This window comes from Canis lupus, chromosome 1 (genome assembly GCF_011100685.1).
Source record: "Canis lupus familiaris isolate Mischka breed German Shepherd chromosome 1, alternate assembly UU_Cfam_GSD_1.0, whole genome shotgun sequence".
NCBI lineage: Eukaryota > Metazoa > Chordata > Mammalia > Carnivora > Canidae > Canis > Canis lupus.
In genome coordinates, this window is record NC_049222.1 from 112,450,576 (window position 1) to 112,456,575 (window position 6,000).

Genomic DNA, 6,000 nt, shown 5'->3' on the forward strand with positions numbered 1-6,000 from the left:
AGACCCAGGATCGAGTCCCACATCAGGCTCGCTGCATGGAGCCTGCTTCTCTCCTCTGCCTGTGTCTCTGCCTCTCTCTCCCTCTGTATCTCTCATGAATAAATAAATAAAATCTTTTAAAAAATGGACGAGTGGGCATTTTCTAAAGGTTCTATTTAAATTCTAGTTAGTTGGGGCTCCTGAGTGGCTCCGTCAATTGAGCATCTGACCTTTGGTTTCAGATTAGTTCATGATCTGGGGTCATGGGATCAAGGTCTGCATCAGGCCCCAGTGCTCAGTGGGGAGTCAGCTAGAGATCCTTTCCCACTCTCTCTGCCCTGCCCCACTTCAAAAAAAAATCTTTAAAATTTAAAGAATAAAATAAAATATATTGCAGTTAGTTAACATATAGTGTAATATTAGTTTCATCTCTACAATACAGTGATTCAACACTTTCTTACAATACCCAGTGCTCATCAGAACAAATGCCCTCCTTAACCCCATCTCCTATTTCACTCATTCCCCCACATATCTCCCTTCTGGCAACCAACAGTTTATTATTTATAGTGAAGACTTTGTTTCCTCATTTGCCTCTCTCTGTGTCTCTCTTTTTCCCTATTCTAATTTGCTTTGTTTCTTAAATTCCACAGGAGTGAAATAATATGGTATTTCTCCTTTCTCCGACTGACTTATTTCACTTATATAATACTTTCTATCTCCATCCACATTGTTGCAAATTACAAGGCTTCATTACTTTTTGTGGCTCAGTCTTATTCTAATGTGTGTGTGTGTGTGTGTGTGTGTGTGTGTGTACCATATCACCTTTATGCATTCATCAACTGACGAACATTTGGGCTGTATCTATAGTTTGACTATTGTAAATAATGCTGCTAGCAACATCAGCATGTGTGTATCAATTTAAATTAGTATTTTATATCCTCTGGGTAAATACCTAGTAGTTCAGTTCCTGGATCACAGGGTAGTTCTATTTTTTAACATTTTGAGGGATGTTTATACTGACTTCCAGAATGGCTTCCCAATTTACATTCCCAGCAACAGTGCAGGAGTGTAACCCTTTCTGACTAGTGGAATTTTTTTTTTGCGCAAAGACACAGGTATGCAGAAATAACAAGTATAGAAAAATATAGAGTATGCCACTCCTCAACATAATAAAAGCTGTATATGGCAATTCCCAGTGAACTTCATACACAATGATGAAAGGTTGAAAGCTTCCCTACTGGAACAAGAAACAGACAAGGGTGCTCATTCTCACCACATTTATTTGGCATAGTACTGAGAGTCTTAACCAGAGCAATTAGGCAAGAAAAGAAATAAAAGATGTTCATGCCAGAAAAGAAGAAGTAAAACTGTCTGTTTGTAGATGACATGATCTTATGTACAGAAAACTCTAAAGGCTCCATGAAAAACTGTCAGAACTAATAAACAGATCAGGAAGCTGCAGGATGCAAAATCAATATACAGATATCAGTGTATTTCTATAAAGATTTATTTATTTATGTATTTATTATTTATTTTATTTTTTCTTTATTTGACAGAGAGAGAACAAGCAGGGGGAGTGATAGAGGGAGAGGGGAGTAGCAGACTCCCCGTCCAGCAGGGAGCCCCTGGCGGAGCTTGATTCTGGGCTCCTGGGATCATGACCACAGCAAAGTAAGACGCTCAATCAACTGAGTGACCCAGGCTCCCCAGAAGTCAGTGCATTTCTATACACTAACGAATAACATATGGCAAAGTATCTGGAATATAAATAAAATCATCCCATTTATAATGGCATCAGAAACAATGACATACTTTGCTCTGGAGGTGCCATGAGGGGTGGAGGCAGGCACCTGGAGGCAGGCAATAGTCCTGTCTATAGTGGCAGAGGCAGGTGAGCTCTGCTCTGTGGTGACTAGAGATACAGCCTAGGAGCCAACCCCCAAACCCCACAGATTCTGGGTTAAGGAATAAGCAGAGCACACTCAACTAGAAGAGAGGCAAAGACAAAGACATCGTGGCTTCAGTGTCTACTCACAGAAAACAAGACAAAGTTCTCCATTTGCCACCACCAAGAAAGCAGAGCTTGTTGTTTGGATCATTGCCCAAAGTTACACTTGCTGATATCTTGGCACTTAGCTTTGGAAAAACTTCATCATACCTATGAGAATGTCAGAGTAAATTCCATTCCTTGGAAGATCTGTTCTTTATTGGCACAGGGAATAGCAGGAACTGCCTGTTTATCTGTGAAGAATGGAAAATCAAGCATACATTAAATGAAAAGGGACACTCACAGCCTTTACCTTCCTAAGCTCTGTATCTATGGCTTTTGAAGTTTCCTACTTCCTACACTACCCAAGTGAGTTGGTACACTTTTAAAATTGCAAGTGTACCAGAAAATAATATACTTAGGGTGGAATAATATACTATACATTGTGATAATCTCACTCCATTGGCATGATTTCTGTGGAAGATTCTCAATGACATTGAACAGTAATATTTTCCTGCTGTAGAAAAACATGTTAGGAGCTCTTCACACCAAAAGAAATTTTGTTGCAACGAACTTGTTTACAGCTAAGTAAAAGAATTCAAAGTCTTCTGTGAAAAAAAAGGAAGAAGGAAAAGAAACAAATAGTTTGGACTAAATGTAATCATGGATGAGAAAGAGAAACACAGAAAACTATGAGACACTGATGAAAAAAATTGGTATACACAGAAAGGAATGAAAAGATATCACCTTTCCATGGATTGGAAGAATTAGTTGGGTTAAAATATCCATACTACTCAACATGATCTACAGATACAATGCAATCCCCATCAACATGCCAACAGCATTTTTCAGAGAAAGATTAAAAAAAAATTCTCAAATTTGTATGGAACCACAAAATACACCAAATAGCGAAAGCCATCTTGATCAAAAACAAAGCTGGAGGCATCACTCTTGCTGATTTCAAACTACATTCCAAAACTACACTCATCAAAGCAGTGTGGCATCATGACAGCAATCCAACCAGGTTTAAGTGTTCACTTGCTCCAAGCATGTGCCCCATTGCTTGCTGACCCAAGTCCCATGATCTGTAGCAGAACTAACCTAATTTCTTTGGGATTTGCAGACCACTGGCCTTGAGGAGTGAAGGACCAAACTTTCCCAGGTGATGAGTCCTGCCTCCATTGGACAACAGCCTCCCTGCGTGCCAGCAAGTCTATTCAGGGTCATGTCCACAGAAACCAGTTCCACCCACCTGCTTCTCCTGCATGCAGGCTCCCTCTCATGCCTTCCACTTGTAATCACCCTCCACTCCCAGTCCCCATGGATGGGGAACACAGTGTTTGAAACAGCAGTCCACCATTTTCCCAGCATTGTGGCTTCCTGAATATAGAAACATTTCCAAAAAAAAAAAAAAAAAAAAAAAAAAAAAAAAAAAACACTTCCTCACCTCCCATTACTTAACTCGCAAGTGTGGATTTGTGGGGTGTGAGCAGCCAAAACTGTGTTCAGAACCAGCTCTCTAGGGATCCCTGGGTGGCGCAGCGGTTTGGCGCCTGCCTTTGGCCCAGGGCGTGATCCTGGAGACCCAGGATCGAATCCCACATCGGGCTCCCGGTGCATGGAGCCTGCTTCTCCCTCTGCCTAAAGTCTCTGCCTCTCTCTCTCTGTGACTATCATAAATAAATAAAAAATTAAAAAAAAAAAAGAACCAGCTGTCAGGTAACAGTATTGACAGTGAGACAGAACAATGCAACAGAAAAGAGAGCCCTGAACTAAATCCATGCATATAAGGTCTATGCATCTTGAACAAAGGTGTCAAGAATATATAGTGGGAAAATATAGTCTCTTCAACAAATGATATTGGAGAAAGTGGATAGCTACACGCAAAAGAATGAAATTGCCCACTTACTTTACACATAGACAAATCAGCTCAGAGTGGATCAACGACTTGAATGTAAGATCACAAACTCCTACAAGAAAACAGGAGAAAAGCTTGATAACATTGGTCTTGGTGATGACTTCTTGAATATGACAAAAAAAAAAAAACCTTGGGCAGCAGAAATGAAGATCTACAAATGGAATATATTACACTAAGAAGCTTCTGCACAACAATGGGAACCATGAACAAAATAAAAAGGTCACTTACCAAATGGAAGAGAATATTTTCAGACCATGTACAGATAAGGGGTTAATATCTAACATATATGAGGAACACCTACAATAGCATAGTAAAAATGAAACAAATTATCTGATTTTAAATGGGCTAGCATGTCTCCAAAGGCAGGGGAAACAAAAGTAAAAAAAAAAAAAAAAAAAAAAACTCTTGGGGCTTCAACAAGATAGAAAGCTTCTACACAGCAAAGGAAAGTCAACAAATCTCAAAGGCAACCTATGGAATTGGAGAAGATATTTACAAATGACATATCAGATAAAGGGCTAGTTTCCAACATCTATACAGAACTTTCTCTAAAGAAGACATCCAAATGGCCAAGAGACACAAGAAAAACTGCTCCACATCACTTGGCATCAGGGAAATACAAATCAAAACCACAATGAGTTATCACCATACACCAGTCAGAATGGCTAAAATTAACAAGACAGGAAACAGTAAATGTTGATGAGGATGCAGAGAAAGGGGAACCCTCTTCCACTGCTGGTGGGAATGCAGGCTGGTACAGCCACTCTGGAAAACAACATGGAGGCTCCTCAAGAAGGTAAAAATAGAGCTACCCTGTGACCTGACAATGGCACTACTAGGTATTTACCCCAAAGATACAAATGTAGTGATTTGAAGGGGGACTTGCACTCCAATGTTCTAACATCAATGTGTACAATATCCCAACTGTGGAAAGAACCAAGATATCCATGGACAGATGGAAGGATAAAGAAGATGTGCTATATATACATATACAATGGAATACTACTCAGCCATCAGAATGGATGAATACTTAGCATTTATATTGATGTGGATGGAAAGGGAGGGTATGATGCTGAGCGAAATGATTCAACCAGAGAAGAACCATTATCGTATGCTTTCACTCATATGTGGAATATAAAAAACTGTGCAGAGGATCATAACAGAAGGGAGTTTTTAGAAAACTGGATGGGAAGTCATCAGAGAAGGAGAAACCCATGAGAGATTCTTAACTATAGAAAACAAGCTGAAAGTTGCTGGGCTGGAGGTGTGTGGGTGGGATGGGGTAAATGGATGATGAGGATTAGGTAGGTCACGTGATGTGATGATTATTGGATGTTATATGCAACTGACAAATTAATGAACACTACAGGGGTGCCTGGGTGGCTCAGTCAGTTATGCGTCTGCCTTTGTATTAGGGCATGATCCCAGGGTCCTGGAATCCAGCCCTGCATCAGGCTCCCTTCTCAACAGGGAACCTGCTTCTCCCTCTCCCTCTCCCCTGCTTATGCTTGTTCTCTCTCTCCCGGCAAATATATAAAATCTCTTTTTTTAATATTCATTCATTCATTCATTCATTCATGGAGACACAGAGAGAGGCAGAGACAGTCAGAGGGAGAAGCAGGCTCCCTCAGGGAGCCTGATGTGTGACTCCATCCCAGGACCCTGGGATCAAGACCTGAGCCAAAGGCAGATGCTCATCCTCTGAGCCACACAAGTGTCCATGTTTTTTTTTTTATTATTTAAAAACAGTACATCTAACACTAATGATGTAATTAATATATGTTGGCTAATTCAATTTAAATTTTAAAAATGGGATGCCTGGGTGGCTCAGCAGTGGGACGCCTCCCTTCGGCCCAGGGCATGATCTTGGAATCCCGGGTTTGAGTCCCACATCGGGCTCCCTGTAGAGACCCTGCTTCTCCCTCTGCCCCTGTCTCTGCCTCTCTCTGTGTATCTCATGAATAAATAAATACAATATTTTAAAATAAATAAATAAAAATTTAAAAAGACTGATGAATCACAGATCTCTACCTCTGAAGCAACAATTCATTATATATTAATTAATCAATTTAAAATTTTAAAAAGATGGGCAGCCTGGTTGGCTCAATGGTGGGAT